We start from the raw sequence: 19927 nt of genomic DNA on the forward strand, positions 1-19927 counted from the left end.
CGCCTCCTTGAAAAACACTAGCTAAAAACCAGAAAGTGACCTATAATCCCAGTTACAGCGATGCACCAACTGGATGAGGGCTCCTAGCTCCACAGGGGCCATATACTTGGTGAAACTGGGAGTCGGCATTCTGAAACGAGTGAGTAAGCTGGCTGGAAGACCCACAGCCGCGCGGCAGGCTGGGGAAGCCAGGGTTCAGCGTATGGAGACCAGCTGGCTGTTTTAAAAAAAAAAAAAAAAGGAGCGGCTCCAGTAGCAATTATGGGAACCACGCAGAAAAACACAGCAAGAGGGGGCCGGGCTGCCTCTTGCTGTCTGGCTGGGAAGATAACCCACAGCAGATACCCTTGGGTTCGGGGGAACGGAGGGGAGAACCGGAAGCAGAAAGAAACCCTGCGGCTAGCAGGTAGCCCCCGGAGGGCTGGATAAACTCCTGCCCAGGACCATGCCCACAGCCCAAAGCCCCGCCAGTTGTCCCAGAGCTGGGAAGGAGGAACAGTGTGAGGAGGAGGGGGCTGAGACGCCTTGCTTGGCCATTTTTGCTTCGGGCTGGGAGTGCACTGCCACACGGCCTGGAGGCCCGGGGCTTCCCTTGTGGGACGGCGCACACTGATGACGTAGCACAGCCTTCCCTTGGCTGAGCTACTGGAGGAGCGCAGCTGGGAGGGGGGATCTGCTCGGAGAACCCAGGGACGCTACGCCAAGTCAGTGGTTTATGGATCAGTGAGAGTGAGAGGCTGGGGCTGAACTGAAATGAAGGCTTAGACTTGTGCGGCGGCCTTGAATCTCCGGGATCCTGGGGGATTTGAACATTAGATCTGCCCTTCCTCCCTGGCTACCCATACACATGCCCCACATTCAGGGCAGACAGCTCCAGCAACACACCCAAACTGCATTCTCCAACTGAACCCACAAAAATCATTTCCCCACACAAGGTGGAAAAAAGGTTGAGAACTGACTCGAGGGATATTGGTGACTCACAGACGCCATCTGCTGGTTAGTTAGAGAAAGTGTACATCACCAAACTGTGCTCCTGAAAAATTAGATCAATATCCCTTTTTCTTTACAACTTGAAAGAGCCCTATCAAGCAAAACAAATGCCAAGAGGCCAGAAACAACAGAAAACCTTAATGCATATGATAAAACCAGAAGATATGGAGAATCCAACTCCAAACACACAAATCAAAATATCGGAAGATACAGTATACCTCGCAAAGTTAATCAAAGATCTACAATCGAGGAACGAAAACATGGCAAAGGATTTAAAGGACATCAAGAAGACCATGGCCCAGGATATAAGCTACATAAAGAAGACCCTAGAAGAGCATAAAGAAGACATTGCAAGAGTAAATAAAAAAAATAGATCTTATGGAAATAAAAGAAACTGTTGGCCAAATTAAAAAGACTCTGGATATTCACAATACAAGACTAGAGAAAGCTGAACAACATCTCAGTGTCCTAGAAGCCCACAGAACAGAAAATGGAAGAACAAAAGAAAGAATGGGGAAAAAAAATCAAAAAAATCGAAATGGATCTCAGGGATATGATAGATAAAATAAAATGTCCAAACTTAAGACTCATTGGTGTCCCTGAAGGGGAAGAGAAGGATAAAGGTCTAGAAAGAGTATTCAAAGAAATTGTTGGGGAAAACTTCCCCAACCTTCTACACAATATAAATACACAAAGCATAAATGCCCAGCAAACTCCAAATAGAATAAATCCAAATAAACCCACTCCAAGACATATTCTGATCAGACCGTCAAATACTGAAGAGAAGGAGCAAGTTCTGAAAGCAGCAAGAGAAAAGCAATTCACCACATACAAAGGAAACAACATAAGACTAAGTTGTGACTACTCAGCAGCAACCATGGAGGCGAGAAGGCAGTGGCATGACATATTTAAAACTGTGAGAGAGAAAAATTTCCAACCAAGAATACTTTATCCAGCAAAACTCTCCTTCAAATTTGAGGGAGAGCTTAAATTTTTCACAGACAAACAAATGCTGAGAGACTTTGCCAACGAAAGACCTGCCCTACTTCAGATTCTGAGGGGAGCCCTGCTGGAGGAAAGACAGGGAAAGGAGAAAGAGATATAGAGAATTTTAACAGACATATATAGTGCCTTACATCCCAAATCACCAGGACACTCACTTTTCTCTAGTGATCACAGATCTTTCTCGAGAAGGGACCATAAGCTGGGTCACAAAACAAGCCTCAAGAAATTAAAAAAAAAAACAACATTGAATATACTCAAAGCACATTCTCCAACCACAATGGAATACAAATAGAAGTCAATAATTTTTGAACTGTAATTCCACTATTTACTTCCTACATGATATAAAATACACAAACTCTAAGGACAAATCAGTGGTTTTGAACTCAATGTAAAATACGTAATTTTAGACAACTATATAAAGGTGGGGGAATGAAGGACTATAGGAACATAGTTTATGTGCCCTATTGAAGTGAAGGTGTTATCAAAGAAAAACAAGATTGATATGGATTTAAGAGGTTAATTTTAAGCCCCACAGTAAACACAAAGAAATTATCAGAGAATATAACCATAGAGATGAAAAGTAGAGTTTGGGTTAAGAGAAATGGGGGAAGGGGCAATGGGGAGTTAAGAAATGAGTGTAGGGTTGCTGTTTGAGGTGTAGGGAAATTTCTAGTAATGGATGGTGGGAAAGAGCATTACAACATTCTAAATGTGATTAATCCCACTAATGAAAGGCTAGGGAGGGAGTGGAATGGGAAGATTTAGGCTGTATGTATGTTTCCACAACTGAAAAAAGAAAAAAAAAAAGTCAGTCTAACTAGATGACAATTGAATACTAAGGATGAACTTGGATGGGCCAAGAGGATAGAGGACAGGTGGCTCAAAGGGACACAGTTGAGACATATGGAAAAGGAAATATAGAATGTAAGCTTTTTATCATTGTTGAATCTATTGTACTTCTTAGCTGCGCTTAATGGGATTGCATGAAAGGATGTTCTTGTTCATGGGAAGTGTATACGTGAATTATAGTGAATGCTCAAGGATGTGTGCAGCTAGCTCTCATATGTTCAGACGACAGAGCAATAGATGATGGATGATAGGGAGGGAGGGAAAGAAATAGCAATGTGACAGCAAGTTGAAGTTGGTGGATTGCGCTACCGGGGGGAGGGGGGGTGAGTGTATGATGGAATTCTGTGTATGGGGCTAGTATTGTTTTTGCAACTGTTCATATAACTTTGAATTTATTTCAAAAAAAAAAAAAAAAAAAAAAAAAGGAACATGGCCTTTTCTGGGGTAAATAATAGCTCCAAACTAGCACAACATAAATAATCCAAAAGAAGACAAGAAAGGAGCAAATGGGGAACATAAAATAATTGAGAAATAAAGAAATCACACAGAAAAATGGTATATTTAAATCCAAAAACATGAAAATAGCATTAAATGTATATGGAATAATGCTTCAATTAAAAAAAAATGACTGTAAAATTGACTATTCCAATTATCTATTCCTGCCATGTCATTAGAGATTATTTTAGTATGGACTTTGCTAGAGGGACAAACTGCTCTCGCTCAGTGTTTTTGCACATCTAATCTTTTCGTTCCCTAAAACAGCTAAAACTTTAAATAACTGAATAGAAAAATAGTCCTTAATACTTGCTTTATTCATAATTTTTATGTAAACTTTTTATTTACATGAAAAATTAACATGACTTTTGAAGGTCAAGTACATATTTTTTAAATCAGTGGTAAAGGTTTTTTTTGTTCATCACTTTTTAGCCCTATTCCCAGAAAACATAAGGATGTTAAGCCACTGATTAATTAACTTGCCCAATATCACAAGGCAAATATGTGAGACAGGTGGATTTGAACTTACATATGTGATTCTTAATCACAATGCCATATTTTCTGCTAGAAATCTATAAAATGATGCAGTTGGACTAGAAATACAGATTCTTAGCAGCACTAAAATTGGAATTGTCATTAGGCCAGCAGGACTTCACGGAGATCATGGGAAATGAAGTATGTACAGTCAGCAAAGCTTCTGAGCAAATTTATACTTTATTAACTTACCCATAGTTCATAATTTACATTTTTCCCCATTATTCTAGACTCTGAAACCAACATAAAGCAAAACTGAAAAGGAACAATCAGCTATCTGAAATCTTTCTGATACGTTATTGGATATGATTTTTATATTACTTGCTTCCCACCTTTAATTCAGTATAAACCTCTTAAGGATCAGTTTAATCTCTACTTTCTAATATGAACACATAGTTTATCACACTTCAAGAATCAGATTATTTTAAATTTGATTTTACATATAGACAACAGAAAATGCTAGATAAAGCAAGGAAGAAATCTAAGAATCTGTGCTCAATCTGAAATGCTAACATAATCCTCTTAAAACATCTGAGAGTTGTTCTTTTCCCTCATATGAATTGTGTATACTATTAAACATTTACTGTTCGTGGGAACCCCGGGCCCAGGGCCTTCCCCAAGGGCCTTGAAGACTGCACACAGCAGCTTGCGTGACCTAGGTCAGTTAAGGTTTGACCTATTTTCCTAGTAAAATCAGGAAATGTAATCTATAATTACCTCCTCCCTGAGACTCCCTGAGATACTGTTATCTACAAGATAATCTATAATCCTCCCCTCCTCACTGTTGATTACAATCAATCCCGCCATACGTTGCAAGTCCCCTGCTCCCACCTTACGCTCTCATACCCATTAGAATATCAAGCCTTTAGAACCAGCTCATTCAGCCCCCCCAAAGGGCAGAGTACCCTCACATTGAGCTCTGAACCCACTGCCATTCAGAGCAGCTCCTGAATCCATTCAGAGAAGCTCCTGAATTCACGGCAACGTGACTCAACTTCCATTTTTCCTTGTAAGTAAGCCCCGAATAAAAAGTTCATGCCTCTGAACATGCCTGGCATCTTCTTTGGTCTCTCAGCAGCAAAGTCCCACTTGGTCCAGGACACTGTTTCTATGAAAATTTAATTGGCCTTTGACACTCTTTACTTTTCCACATACTAATGAGATCTGCTAAGGTAACAACATATCACTTGAAAAAAAAATACAAAAATCACTTATGTTGCCACAGGCAAAAACAAAAAACAAAAAGGCATGCTTTTAGTTGAATAAACCAAAGAGTTCTTGTACAAAACTTAACCTTAATTTGGCAATAAGTGCGAAATCGTAGAAGCTCAGTAAACTAGGGTAAAGAGAATGGACATAAGAGTCAGTATTTCCTGGATGAGAATCATAACTTTTCCCAAATACTTATGTGACCTTAGGCAAATAATTTAGACTCTCTGTGCCTCAGATTTCTTTTCTGTTGAATGGAAATAATACTATATGTAAAAGAATGTTTTATCATATAATAAATACAAAAAAGATAGTTTTCATTATTCATAATGGAAAAAAATTGTCCTATAGGGAACAATTGCACTGTTTTATTAGGATCATTAAATTAAATCATACTCAAATTTTCTAGTGAATAGAGAGAAAATGGCTAAATTCTTTACATTTCAGAATTCCCTTTTATGTAATTAACCTCATTTTAAAGATTAAGAATTGGACCAAAGATAAATTAGCACTGAAAAAAAAAAAGAATGTCCAAAATCAGGCTGCCTCAGAATACTATGTACACATTTCCTCATGTTTATCATGTTATATTCTGTGTTAGTTTGAAGCCATTATATACCCCAGAAAAAGCTATGTTCTTTTAATCCATTCCTTTTGGTGTAGACCAATTATTATGGGTGGGACCTTTTGGTTAGGTTGTTTCAATGGAGATGTGACCCATCCTATTCAAGGTGAGTCTTAATCCTTTTACTGGAGTCCTTTATGAGAGGATAAAGGACACAGTGAAAAAACCCAGAGAGCTCAGAGAAACCCCAGAGAAGCTAAGAGGAAGCCACTGAAGCCAGAAACTGGAAGCAATGAAACATGAGAGAGAAGGACCAGCAGACACCAGCCATGTGCCTTCCCATGTGACACAGGTGTCCTGGATGGCAGTGGCCTGCCTTCAGAGTTCAGGAATCATCCTGTTGGTGCCTTAATTGGGACATTTTCATGGCCTTAGAACTGCAAATTTGTAAACTAATAAATCTCTATTTCTGGTATATTGCATTCCAGCAACTTTAGCAAACGGAAACATACTCCAATTACAATTCTTTAAGCTTCACAACATCAAATCAGATTTGTGAAAACCCAGACAAACCAAAAGAACTTTCTGATCCAGCATCAGAAGCAAAGAAAGGAAACAGTCCAAACAGAATAGCAAAAACAGTACATCTATGGTGTCCTTACATGAACACCAATTTAGACAGAGTCACTAGATAGACAAGAAAGCACCAGATATATGATATATGTGGTGAAAGAAATACAGGATCCCATAGATTATTATCATTCATCTTTTCAAAGTAAACCCAAACATGCACTCTGTGTCAGAGGTCCCCAAGATTAGCCCGGGGAGAATCACTAGAAGAACTCACAGGAGTCAACATATACTTGTACTCATGGCTAAGATTTATTACAGTAACATAGTAAGGATAAGTAGCAAATTGTAAGGAAAAGGGATACCAGTAGAGTCTGGGGGAATCCAATATAGGCTTCCTTATGTTCTCCCCTTGAGGGTTCCCACAGAATGCCTTCCTCCCCCAACAATGAAAATGCAGCACCATGTTGGGCCCAGGAGAGCCCACTACAGAGACTTATTGCCCAAGGGTTTTATTGGTGGCTGATAATGTAAACTTCCTCTGATCAGCACATACCAAAATTTCAGACTCCCGGAAGGAAAGTAGATGCTCAGCATAAGCCACACTCTGCCCAGTCTAGGCATAATGAGTCACCTCTATCAGTCAGGGAATGAAATCCACGTTCCTAGATGCCAGCCAAGGGTCAATCTGGCCAGCAGACCTTTCCAAAGACAGCAGCCTCAGGCCTGCTATTTAACCCCTTTTGCACATACTGAATGTACAGAAATCTGTTTTGCAGTTTACCCAGTCCCCAGGAAACAATCTAGCACATCATTACCACTTATCCTTACGTGGTTACTGCCACAACCATTATCATCTTTACCAAATACTACAACAACTTCATACCTATACATGACCTCACATGGCATTTTTACAAAGCATTCTTTTATTTATTTATTTATTTATTTATTTTTTACATACACAAAAACAACAAGAATAACAATTAGAGTGAAAAAGAGCAATTGAAGCAAAAAAGAACACTGGGTACCTTTGTCTGCCTGTTTCCTTCCCCTATTTTTCTACTCATCCGTCCATAAACTAGACCAAGTGGACAAAGCATTCTTTTAGATGGTCTTCATGAAAACCCTGTGAGTCAAGCAAATAAAATCTCCTTTCAACAGAGGAGGAAATTGAAGAGCAAGAATTAAGTGACTTGCCCAACCAAGTTTGCACTGGGTAAAGCCAAGAATAACACTTTGGCCATCTTTCTTCAAGTTCGTAAGTTTCAATTTTATTATCTGCGAAACAAGGCAATTAGAATTTTTTCTTTTCTTACCAAATTAAAAAGAAAAAGAAAATAACAACTTATGAAATATGCCAAACATCTCAGTATGTGATAATCATTAAAAGAGCCACACATTATGGCTCGTTCACTAAAAGAAAAGTGTTCAGCTACTTAAGGAAAAAGGCTTTAGCTTCTCTATCAGCAATTTATTGAGCTTTAGACTCTCATCCTAAAGCTGCAACAAGCTACCCATATGGAAAAAAAATAAAGCTTGATTCCTACTTTACCCTTTTTAGCAGTATACTTCAATTACCAATTAATTAAACAAATATTTTAAAATATATATATGAATTCCCTTCCCTTCCCCAGCCCAAGACCCTGAGATGCCCAGGACTCAGCTCACAAATGTTCCACAAAAAAGGTAAAAGTTTTAAAAAAAATTACCTCCTCATACTCAAAAGAGAAAAATCTTTTTAAACTTTATAAAGAAAAAAGTGAAAATCCTGTTCCTCCACCTTAACACAGAAAAGACCAGTAAACTTTTAATGGTATCATACTGTTTTGTAATTTGACATTTTTCAGTTCAGCAATATAATACCCTTAGATAAATTTTATATTTTTAAAAGGCTGGATATTATATTATATGGATTATCATAATTTATATATCCCAAATCCTTTCTGTTAGGCATTTAGGTTATCCAATACTCTATAAAAGTTAATTTATGTTTCAACTTGTCTAGGTTATGGTGTCCAGTTGTTTGGTCAAACACTGGCCTAGATGTTGCAATGAAGGTATTTTGTAGATGGGATTAGTATCCACAATCAGTTGACTTTAAGTGAAGGAGATTACCCTCAATAATGTGGGTTGGTCTCATAAAATTAGTTGGAACTGAGAATTCCAAGGAAGAGAAATTCTACCTCAAGACTACACCCTTACCTTCCCCGATCAGGATGGCAGGGCTCCATTCTCCCACAGAAGCTTTGAACAACCAGCAAGAACTAGTAGAAACGTCTTTCTCAAGGTTCCAAAAAGCAGTTAAAGGACAACAGTAACAAAGTGAACACCAAATGAAGAAAGAGAATTCTGAAAAGAAGTAGGCTCTTGGTGCCCTGGCTGGCCCCATTCCCATCTCCTCACTGGCTTAATGTGGAGCCAGCCCATGATTTCATGCAGATCTCCAGTCCCTGTTCCAGAGGGAACAGAGTGATACTCATGCACATGCTGGGAGCATGTATATCTGGCCTAGTCTATATGGTGGTGGCCTGAGGCATGCGGCATCCCAGAGAGCTCTTGGCAATATCACAGCAATGACCTCCATATTGCTCTTGGCAAAGTCATTATCACTGACCATGTTGCTAAGTCCAGTGTAAGATTCTCTTAAAAAATAAATTGGACCTTATGTTATCAGGAAATAATTTTTCATGCATCACTTACATTTTGGTACATCTTGTGAATAAGGCACTGACCGTCCCTCGTTCTGGACTATTTTTTCAAGGATGTTTGAATAGCAAACAGCCTTGGAGGTAGAAATAATAAAGATAATGTCTCCATCCAGAGCAAAGAGCAGGCATGCTTTCTGCCTAATATGAAATACTTGGGTTCCCTAAGCTCAGGGTTTTTCTTCTGTAATACCACCTACCAAATGTGCAGATATTATATGACTCTCTTCACATTGCCCTGTGGGAATTGGGGCTCAGGGAACCAATGCAGAAATGTTGATACTCTTGGCTACTGCTATTGCTGTGAGTAAAAAACTGTCCATATCTGATTCAGGAGTCTCATGTCTTCTACAAGCATCCATGAAACCAGGATGCTTTAAAGTTACCTTTAAAGTAGGGTAAAATCTCAGACCCTTAACAGTTCTTGACAATTTTGATGATGAGAGTGTTATGCTGAGATATAGCTATCTGAAAGAGTAATAATTGAGAGCCTTGTGGGCTGATTAACAATACTGAAGAGAGTCCATAGTAATTGATTTCAAATGTGTTGATTGAAATGTATAGTCAACTGATCAGTAAATGCCCTCCACTTCTTGCCTGTTAATGAGGAACAGTTGAGAGAATGGTTGCAAGCCAAGTACTGGAAAGTAGGTTCTCATTGTTAACTTTCCTCTGGGAGAGGCATTTTCTTGCTATTCTGGAGGTCAGGCCTATGTCTGCTCCATTATAATAACTGCTACTAAGATTCCTGGCAGCAGGAAGTTTGCCACATTTCAGACAGCAGTTGCAGAGATACATATATACACTTAGGTGAAAGAGGGAAATTCAGAAGTGCTATGAGCAGAAACCAGGTGAATTGTAGAAATTTGTTAGTTCTCTTGGGAAATGAGGGGGCAGGGGGCATTATACTTGTTAAGGAAGAATGACTACAGCTGGGCTATCTTATGACTCAACCCTTCCTGAATCTATCATTCCAAACTTAGATCTATATGGATATGTCAGTAAACGGTCCAGGAATTTTTTTTACAGTGGCTCTTGGCTGCCACAAGTGAGCTTTTTTACTCTTAGGAAGATCTCCCTGTGACACACAAACTCTTATGGAAAACCACTGGTGAAGCATTGACTAGTATTTAGGCTTTTACGATTCCACACTAGGTTTACACACTGATCAAGGTGACCTACTGGAAAATAACAAATCTGGCCCAAAGAAATTTATATAAATTCTTGTAGTTAGCTCAGCTACCCTGGTAAACTCACCTATCCCTTATGTTGATATTGAGAAAGAACTTAAGAGATGTTATCTTGGAAATGGGGAAGCAGATGTCCTAGATTAAGTTGTACAACACCTAAAAGAAGATTGCTGCTGTATGAGCCAAGATTGAGCCAGCCAGAGGGCATTAACCCCAGGGACCCATCCAGAAGGCAGTGTAGCCATGACTGCTGAATCAAAATAGATGATGTCAGCCATGAGGACCTCTCAAATCAATATAGAGCAATGGGTGGGATGAAAATATTTGAAATTAGTTTGATTGAGCTATGAGCCACTGTAATGCCATTCAAAACCAAAAGTAAATGTGAAGTCTTGTTTAAGGATATGGAGCCACTCTTTTCCTCCATGCTCTATGACCCCTCCCTCCTTCTATACCTTGACCTTAGCTGCTATAAGAAGAAAGTTATTTAGAGGTGGGGACAAGATCTCCCTGTCCACAAAGGAGAGTGAATACCATATTACATGTTCAAGTTTACTGGGGAATTTTGAAAAACTTAGGGATTCAAATATTTATGGCTCAGTTGGATACAAGTGCCCAAATAATTATTGTACACAAACTTGTGGAAGGCAAAGACATTCAGCTACAGGGAATAGGTTTGGGCAGGCTTCACAATAGAAAGGTAAAGCTAATAAGATCCTGTGAGTAGGAATCTTTGGGCAATTTAATGTGTTATTGTTATGAAAGATATAATTGCCTTAGCTCCTTCCTTGTTGGCTTAGGTAGAATCTGTGCAAATACTAATACAATCTGCTGTAGCTGGATTCAGACAAAGAGAAAAGGTCAATCCAAGAACTTAAGGAGAAAACCACTGGGCTCTGGGACAAAGGCAGTGGCACAGCAGACTTAAAGATACCACATTTCTTTAGGGTTGCAGGGGAGAATTAGTTGAAGGGCTGCATTTGCTGGGCAAGTCAAGAAAGCTCAGTTTTGGTGAGCTGTAGAAGAAACTCTTGGTGACTTTTCTGATCCCCTACTCAGGGCACTTTGGAGTCTGTCTGTGCCTCCTTTGTGGGTTCCTGGCCGTTTCAGCTAACAAAGACTGAGGTGGGAAACTCCTCTTGGCATGCTCTATCATCTCAGGATTTTCCCTCCAAGTGAAAGCTGATTGACAAAACAAAAGGAATGCAAGAATCTATAGAGGCCCACTGTCTGGGGCAAAGGCTTGTCTGCTTTAAACACCCAGGAGAAAGACCCCTGTAAAAGGGGAACTCCAAAATAACTAACAAGCACAAGCACAGGATAAGATACAGGATCAGAAAAGACAGGGTCCAGGACCCTGCACACTGCATTTGCCTTGAGTAGACCTTCCAGATAGGAGGGCTGAAGCTCAAGAAAATCTCTGTCTTATCACTAGCTAGTTACAAAATCAAGAAACAGACTTCATTTAACAGATTTACATTTTAGAATATTAAAATGTAAGGTGTGTGACAAAGGGGAACAAGTCAAAGAAACAGGAAATAATGGCCTATCCAGAGGAAGAGGATAAAAATCCAGAAAATACCAGTGAGAAAGACCAGAATGTGAACATATCAAATAAAGACTTTAAATAAAAGATCTTAAAAATGTGAAAGAAGGAAAACTCAGAGAAAGCACTAAAGGATGTGAGAAAAACAATGAATAAGAAATATGAGAATCTTAGTAAAGAGTTAGAAGTTCTAATAAGGAACCAAACAGAACTACTGGAGTTGAAGACTACAATAAATGAAATGAGAAATTCCCAGGAGAGTTTCAAGAGCAGATTGGAGCTGGCAAGAGAAAGAATCAGTGAACCCAAAGACAAGCAAACTGAAATGAGTCAGGCTGAAGAGCAGAAAAAAAAAAAAAAAAAAAAGAATCATGAAAAGCAACAATAGGATAAGACACCTTTGAGATACCATCAAGTGTACCAACACATGCATTATGGGAAGTCCCAACAGGAAAAGTAAGACAGAAAGGGGCAGAAGGAATAGTCAAAGAAATAATGAGGGAGAACTTCCCAAACTCAGCAAAAGACATAAACATGCACATTCAAGAAGCTCAGAGAATGCCAAACAGGATACACATAAAAAAAAAATACACCTCATCATATATTGATTACATTATCAAATGCAAAGGACAAGGAGGGAGTTCTGAAAGCTACAAGAGGAAAACAATGTGTTACATACAAGGGAGTCCTCATTAGATTGAGTTTCAATTGCTCATAACAAACCATGGAGTCAAGAAGGCAGTGTGATGAAATACTTAAAGTGCTGAAGAAAAACTGCTAGCCAAGAATTTTATATCCGACAAGACCATGTTTCAAAGATGAGGGAGAGATTAAGACATTCCCAGTTAAACAAAAGCTGAGGGAGTTCCTTACCACTAAACCTGCCCTACAAGCAATGCTAAAGGGAATTCTTCAGACTGAAAGGAAAGGATACTAGACAGCGGTTCATAGCAGCATAAAGAAATAAAGACCTATGGTAAAGGTAACCATCTGGGTAATTATAAATGCCAGTATTATGTAGTGTATTGTTTGTTATGTAATGCCAATCTTACTTCCTACAGGTGCTAAAATGCAAATGCATAAAATAATGATAAATGTTTGGTTTTGAACATACAATGTATAAAGATAAAAATGGTAATGAGTACAAATAAAAGGTGGGATAGAGGGTTAAAGGAAAAGTATATGGGTGTACTATTGAAGTCAAGTTGGTATCAAATCAAATATGATTATTCTATATTTAGGACGTTAAATTTTAACCCTATGGTAACCACAAGGAAAATAGATGTAAAATGTATCCAAGCAGAAAAGAGAAGGCACTCAATATGGTACAACACACAAAATCAAATAAATGTGAAAGTAGGCATTTACTGAAGAATTTCAGGACAAAAAGTTATAAGACTTACAAGGCTATATAGCAAAAGGCAGAAAAAGTCCTGCATTATCAATAGTGACTTTAAACATAAAGGGATTAAACTCACCAGTCAAAAGGCATAGGTTGGCAGAATGGATAAAAAGGCATGACCCAAATATATACTCTCTATAAGACTAACCTTAAATTAAATGGTACAAGTAGGTTGAAAGTGAAAGAATGGAAAAAAATACCATGCAAGTAGTAACCGAAAGAGAACTGGGGTAGCTATACATCAGACAAAATAAACTAAGTCAAAAACAGTTATAAGGGATGAAAATGGTCATTATATATTGATAAAGGGGTCAATTCAACAAGAAAATGCAACACTTATAAATATATATGCATCTAACAACAGAGCCCCCAAAATATGAAGCAAATATTGGGAGAAATTGATGGTTCTACATTAATAGTAGGTGACTTTAATACAACACTTTCAATATGGACAGAATATCTAGTCAGAAAATCAATAGGGAAATATAAAACTTGAACAATACTCTAAACCAACTAGACCTAACAGGCATGTATAGAACACTTCACCCAACAAAAACAGAATATACTTTTCTTGAATGCACATGGATTATTCCTCAAGATAGACCATACGTTAGGTTACAAAACAAGTCCTGATAAATTTGAAAATATTAAAATCATACAATATATATTCTCAGACAACTATAGAATGAAGCTAGAGTCAACATCAGAGGTAGACATGGAAAATTCACAAATATATGGAATTTAAACAACATACTCTTAAACAACCAAGGGGTTAAAGAGGAAACAACAAGAAAAATTAGGAAATATCTTGAGGTGAATAAAAATGAAAATACAACATACCAAAACTTATAGTATTCAGTGAAGGCAGTGCTGAAAGGGAAATGTAAGCTTTAAATGCTTACTTTAAAAAAGAAGAAAAACTTCAAATCAGATGCCTAACCACAAAACTGGAAGAATTAGAAAGGGAAGAGCAAACCAAACCCAAAGTGAGCAGAAAAATAACAAAGGCTACAGTAGAGTAAATGAAATAAAATATTTAAAAAAAAAACAGTAAAGAGAATCAACAAAACAAAAAGTTGGTTTTTTGAAAAGATCAATAAAATTGACAAACTTTTAGCTAAATTGAGAAAGAAGGAGGATACAAATAACAAAAAACAGAAATGAAAATGGGGACATTACTACCAATCCTGCTGAAATAAAAAGGACTATAAGAGGATACTAAGAACAACTATATGCCAATAAATTAGATAATCTGGATGAAATGGACAAACTCTTAGAAACACACAAAATACCTGCAGTGACTCAGGAAGAAATACAAGATCTCAACAAACCAATGCTAGTAAAGAAACTGAATCAGTCATCAAAAACCTCCCAACAAAGAAAAGTCCAGGACCAGATACCTTTACAGGGGAATTTTACCAAACATTCCAAAAAGACTTAACTCCAATTCTGCTCAATCTCTTCTAGAAAACTGAAGAGGCACAAATGTAATCCAATTCATTCTGTGAGGCAAACATCACCCTCATACCAAAGCCAGATAAAGACACCACAAGAAAATCACAGACAAATATCTCTTATGAATGTAGATGCAAGAGTCCTCAACAAAATACCAGCAAATAAAATCCAACGGCACATTAAAAGAATTATACACCATATTCAAGTGGTATTCATCCCTGGTATGCAAGGGTGGTTCAACATAAAATCAATTAATGTAATACACCTCGTTAACAGAATGAAGGGGAAAAACCACATGGTCATCACAATTGATTCAGAAAAGACATTTGGCAAAATACAGCACCCCTTCTTTTGTTAAAAATTTTTTTATTAGAGAAGTTGTGGGTTTACAGACCAATCATGCACAAAATACAGGATTCCCATACACCATCCCACCCAACACCTTGCATTGGTGTGGAACGTTTGTTACAATTGATGATAGCACATTTTTTGTAATTGTACTGATTCTTTTTAACAGTATTTACCTTTACTATGATTGATGAAACATTATTAAAATAGTACTATTAACTATCACACATAGTTTTCATTAGGTGTATTTTTTCCATAAACCACCCTATTATTAACACCTTCTACTAGTGCCATACATTTGTTATGATTCATGAGAGAAGATTCTTATACTTGTACTATAAATTATAGTCCATTGTCTACACTAGGATTCACTGTGTTTTACATTCCTGTGCTTTATCTTTTAATTTTTATTCTAGTAACATATATGACCTAAAGTTTCACCTTTAACCACATTCACCTATATAATTCAGTGCTATTAAAAACACCCACAATAATGTGCTATCATCACCACCATCCATTTCCAAACTTGTACAATCAACCTAAACAGAAACTCTGTTCACATTAAGCATTCACTCCACATTCTCTAACCCCAGTCTATCCCCTGGGTAATGTATATTCTAGATTCTAACTCTATGAGTTTATTTATTATAATTAGTCCATATCAGTGACATCATAAAATATTTGTCCTTTTATGTCTGGCATATTTCATTCACATAATGTCCTCAAAGTTCATCCATGTTTTCACATGCACCGGGACTTTATTTGTATTTTCAGCTGAATAATATTCCATTGTATGGATATACCACATTTTGTTTATCCATTCTTCTGTTGATGGACACTTGGGTTGCCTCCATCTTTTGGCAATTGTGAATAATGTTGCTATGAACATTGGTGTGCAAGTATTTGTTCAAGTCCCTGCTTTCAGTTCTTCTGGGTACATACCTAGTATCAGGATGGCTGGGTCATATGATGTTTTGGTTTACTAAAGCTGCTGAAGTGCAATATATCAGAAATGTATTGGCTCTTACAATAGTAGTTTATTAGTTCACAAATTTACAGATCTAAGGCCATGAAAATGTCCCAATTAAGGCATCAACAGAACGATACCTTCTCTGAAGAAAGGCCGATGGCATCTGGGGTTCCTCTGTCACATGAGAAGGAACAAGGCCAAAGTCTGCTGGTCCTCTCTTGAGTTTAGCTTCTGGTTTCCATGGCTTTCTTGAAAATGTCTCTGAGCTTCTGTCTTAGCTTCTCTCTTAGCTTCTCCTGGAAGGCAAACTTTGCCTCCCATGGGCAAACTCTGGGTTACATATCTTAGCTTCTCTGAACTCTCTCCTAAGTGTCTCTGCCTTTTATCCTCTCATAGAGGACTCCAGCAAGTGGATTAAGACCTACCTTGAATGGGTGGGGTCACATTTCCATGGAATCAACCTAATCAAAAGTTCCCACCCACAATAGGTCTGCCCCCACAAGATTGGATTAAAAGAACATAGTCTTTTCTGGGGTACATAATGGATCCAAACCAGCACATATGGTAATTCTATAGTTAGCTTTCTTTGGAACTGCCAAACTCTCTTCAACAGTGGCTGCACCATTTTACATATCCACCAGCAGTGAATGGTTGTTCCCATTTATCCACATCCTCTCCAACACTTTTAGTTTTCTGTATTTTCTTTAAGAGTAGCCATTCTAGTGGATGTGAAATGATATCTCATTGTGATTTTGACATGCATTTCCCTAATAGCTAACGTTGAACATCTTTTCATGTGCTTTTTAGCAATTTGTTTATCATCCTCAGAGAAATGTCTATTCAAGTCTTTTGTCCATTTTTAAATTGTGTTGTTTTCTTTTTATTGTTGAGTAGTAGTATTTATTTATATATTCTGGATATTAAACCCTTATCAGATAGGTGTTTTGCAAATAGTTTCTCCCATTGAGTAGGGTTTGTTTTTTTTTTTTTTCATGACAAAGTCTTTTTTTTTTTTTTTTTTTGCGCAAAATAGTTAATTTTGAGGAGGATACATTTTTCTATTTTATCTTTTATTGCTTGTGCTTTGGGTGTAAAGTCCAAGAAACCATGCCTAATATAAGATCATGAAGATGCTTCCCCACAATTTCTTCTAGGAATTTAAGTTCTGGTTCTTATAGTTAGGTCTTTGAGCCATTTTGAGTTAATTTTTGTATACGGTGTGAATTAGGGGTCCTCTTTCCTTCTTTTGCATATGGATAACCAATTCTTCCAGCACCATTTGTTGAAGAGACTATTCTTTCCCAATTGAGAGGACTTGGCAGTCTTGCCAAAAATCAATTGGCCATAGTACACACCATATAGACAACACTTTTTAGGTTTTAATGTATTGGGATAGCTAGAAATATATACCTGAAATTATCAAACTCCAACCCAGTAGCCTTGACTCTTGAAGATGATTTTATAACAGTGTAGCTTACAAGGGGTGGCAGTGTGATTGTGAAAACCTTGTGGATCGTACTCCTTTTATTCAGTGTATCGATGGATGAATAGAAGAATGGGGACAAAGACTGAATGAAAAATAGGGTGGGATGGGGGATTATTTGGGTGTTCTTTTTTACTTCTATTTCTTATTCTTATTCTGATTCTTTCTTGTGTAAGAAAAGTGGTCAAAAATAGACTGTGGTCAAAAATAATTATGAATGCATAACTATATGATGGTACTGTGAACAGTTGGTTGTACACAACAGATGATTGTATGGTGTGTGAATGTATCTCAATACTGAATTTAATTAAAGAAATCAATTGGCCATAGATATGAGGGTCTATTTCTGAACTCTAAATATTATTTCATAGGTAAATATATCTATCCTGTGCCTATACTATGTTGTTTTGACCACCGTAGCTTTGTAATATGGTTTAAAATCAAAGGTTTGAGTCCTCCCACTTCATTTTTCTTTTTTCAGGTTGCCTTTGGCTATTTGGGGGCCCTTACCCTTCCCAGTAAATTTGATAATTGAGTTTGCCATTTGTGCAAAGTAGGATGTTGGAATTTGATTGGGATTGCATGGAATCTGTAAATCATTTTGGGTAGAATTGACATATTAACAATATTTAGTCTTCCAATCAATGAACATGGAATGTCCTTTCATTTATTTAGATCTTCTTTGATAATTTAGCAATGTTTTATACTTTTCTGTATACAAATCCTTTACACCCTTGGCTAAATTTATTATTAGATACTTGATTCTTTTAGTTGCTATTATAAATGGAATTTTATTCATAATTTCCTCCTCAGAGTGCTCATTACTAGTGTATAGAAACCCTACTTATTTTTGCATGTTGATCTTGTATGCCGCCATTTTGCTGAATTCATTTAGTAGCTCTAGTAGCTTTGTTGTAGCTCATTCAGGACTTTCTCCATATAGGATCATGTCATCTGTAAATAGTGAAAATTTTGCTTTCTCCTTTCAAATTTGGATACCTTTTATTTCTTTTTTATATAATTTTAAAGCAGTCACTGTTTATTAACTGATCAGATTATAACAATAATCATAGTAGACACCTCAGTTCATCCTATTAATAAACCTATTGATCTGGTCTTCCCTGTTGCCAGCATCTACTCCTTCTACAAACTGAGTGGTCTTTTTTTCACACACACACACACACACACACATGGAGAAGATAATTTGAAGGGCCACAGGAACTTGTTTGTTTCTTTGAAGCATTTCCCAACAGTATAGATTTTATGAATCAGGTCGTTCATGCAGATGATGCCATATTTACCAAGAGATTGTACAATCAAAGAGCTTTCTGTCAAGGCAACCCACTTCTTATTGATTTTGCCAAACCATGCTTACAGATCAGTTCATTCACTGACTTCAGGTTCAGGTATCCCATGCAATATATGCTTCCACAATTCTCAGTATGTTAATTGAGGCCTAGTTGAGCTCAGCAAAGGTGCAATTGAAGATTTGGTGAAGGCAAAGAAGCTGCAACACTTTTTAGCCCTTTGGGCTCACTCTGTTGATACCTCTGATCCTTATGACAAATGCCAATTTGGGTTCCACAGGTACATAGACATTGCCAGCTTTTCTTGCCATTCTAGCCATTCGAATCTTGGTTCTGTAAATCTGCCTATATTCCTTGTGAAAATGCTTGGCTTTTTCATAGATAAGCTTCCTCCTTGCCTTCTGAAGCATCTTTTGGGTAAACTTTCTCAAGCATTTGATCTTCAGTTCAGCAAAATCCCTTTGCTTTTTCTTAAGGGTTTCCAGCATAGCCAGAATTTTCTTCTTCTCTTCGACACCCTCCACGGTTCCAGCTGGAAAAGAGGCCCTTTTATTTCTTCTTCTGGCTGAATTTTTGTACCTGGAGCTTCCAGTATAATATTGAATAACAGAGATGATAGTGGGTATCCTTGTCTTTTTCCATATCTTAGAGAGGAAGCTTTCATTCTTTCCCCATTGAGCATAATGTTAGCTGTGGGTTTTTCATACATGCCCTTCAATCTGTTGAGAAAGTTTCCTTCTATTCCTAGTGTTCTAAAAGTTTTTATCAAGAAGGGATGCTGGCTTTTGTCAAATGACTTTCCTGTGTCAATAGAGATGATCATGTAGGTTTTTCCCCTTCATTTTGTTAATAAGGTGTATTACATTAATTGATTTTATGTTGAACCACCTTGCATATACCTGGGATAAAACCTACTTGATCATAGTGTATAATTCTTTCAATGTGCTGTTGCATCCAAATTGGGAAGGAAGAAATAAAACTTCCCCTATTTGCAGATGACATGATCCTATATAGAGAAAATAATGAAAAAGCCACAGCAGATCTCCAAAGGCTAATAAATGAATTCAGCCAATTGGTGGGGTACAAGATCAACACCCACAAATCAATGGTGTTTATATATACTATCAATTAACAATCAGAAGAAGAAATCAAGACAAAAATTCCATTTACAATAGCAACTAAAAGAATCAAGGATGTAAAGGACTTGTATAGAGAAAAGTACTAAACATTGCTAAATAAATCAAAGAAGACTTAAATAAATGAAGGACATTCTATGTTCATGGATTAGAACAATAAATATTGTT

The sequence above is a fragment of the Choloepus didactylus genome, chromosome 4 (assembly GCF_015220235.1).
Source record: "Choloepus didactylus isolate mChoDid1 chromosome 4, mChoDid1.pri, whole genome shotgun sequence".
Lineage (NCBI taxonomy): Eukaryota > Metazoa > Chordata > Mammalia > Pilosa > Megalonychidae > Choloepus > Choloepus didactylus.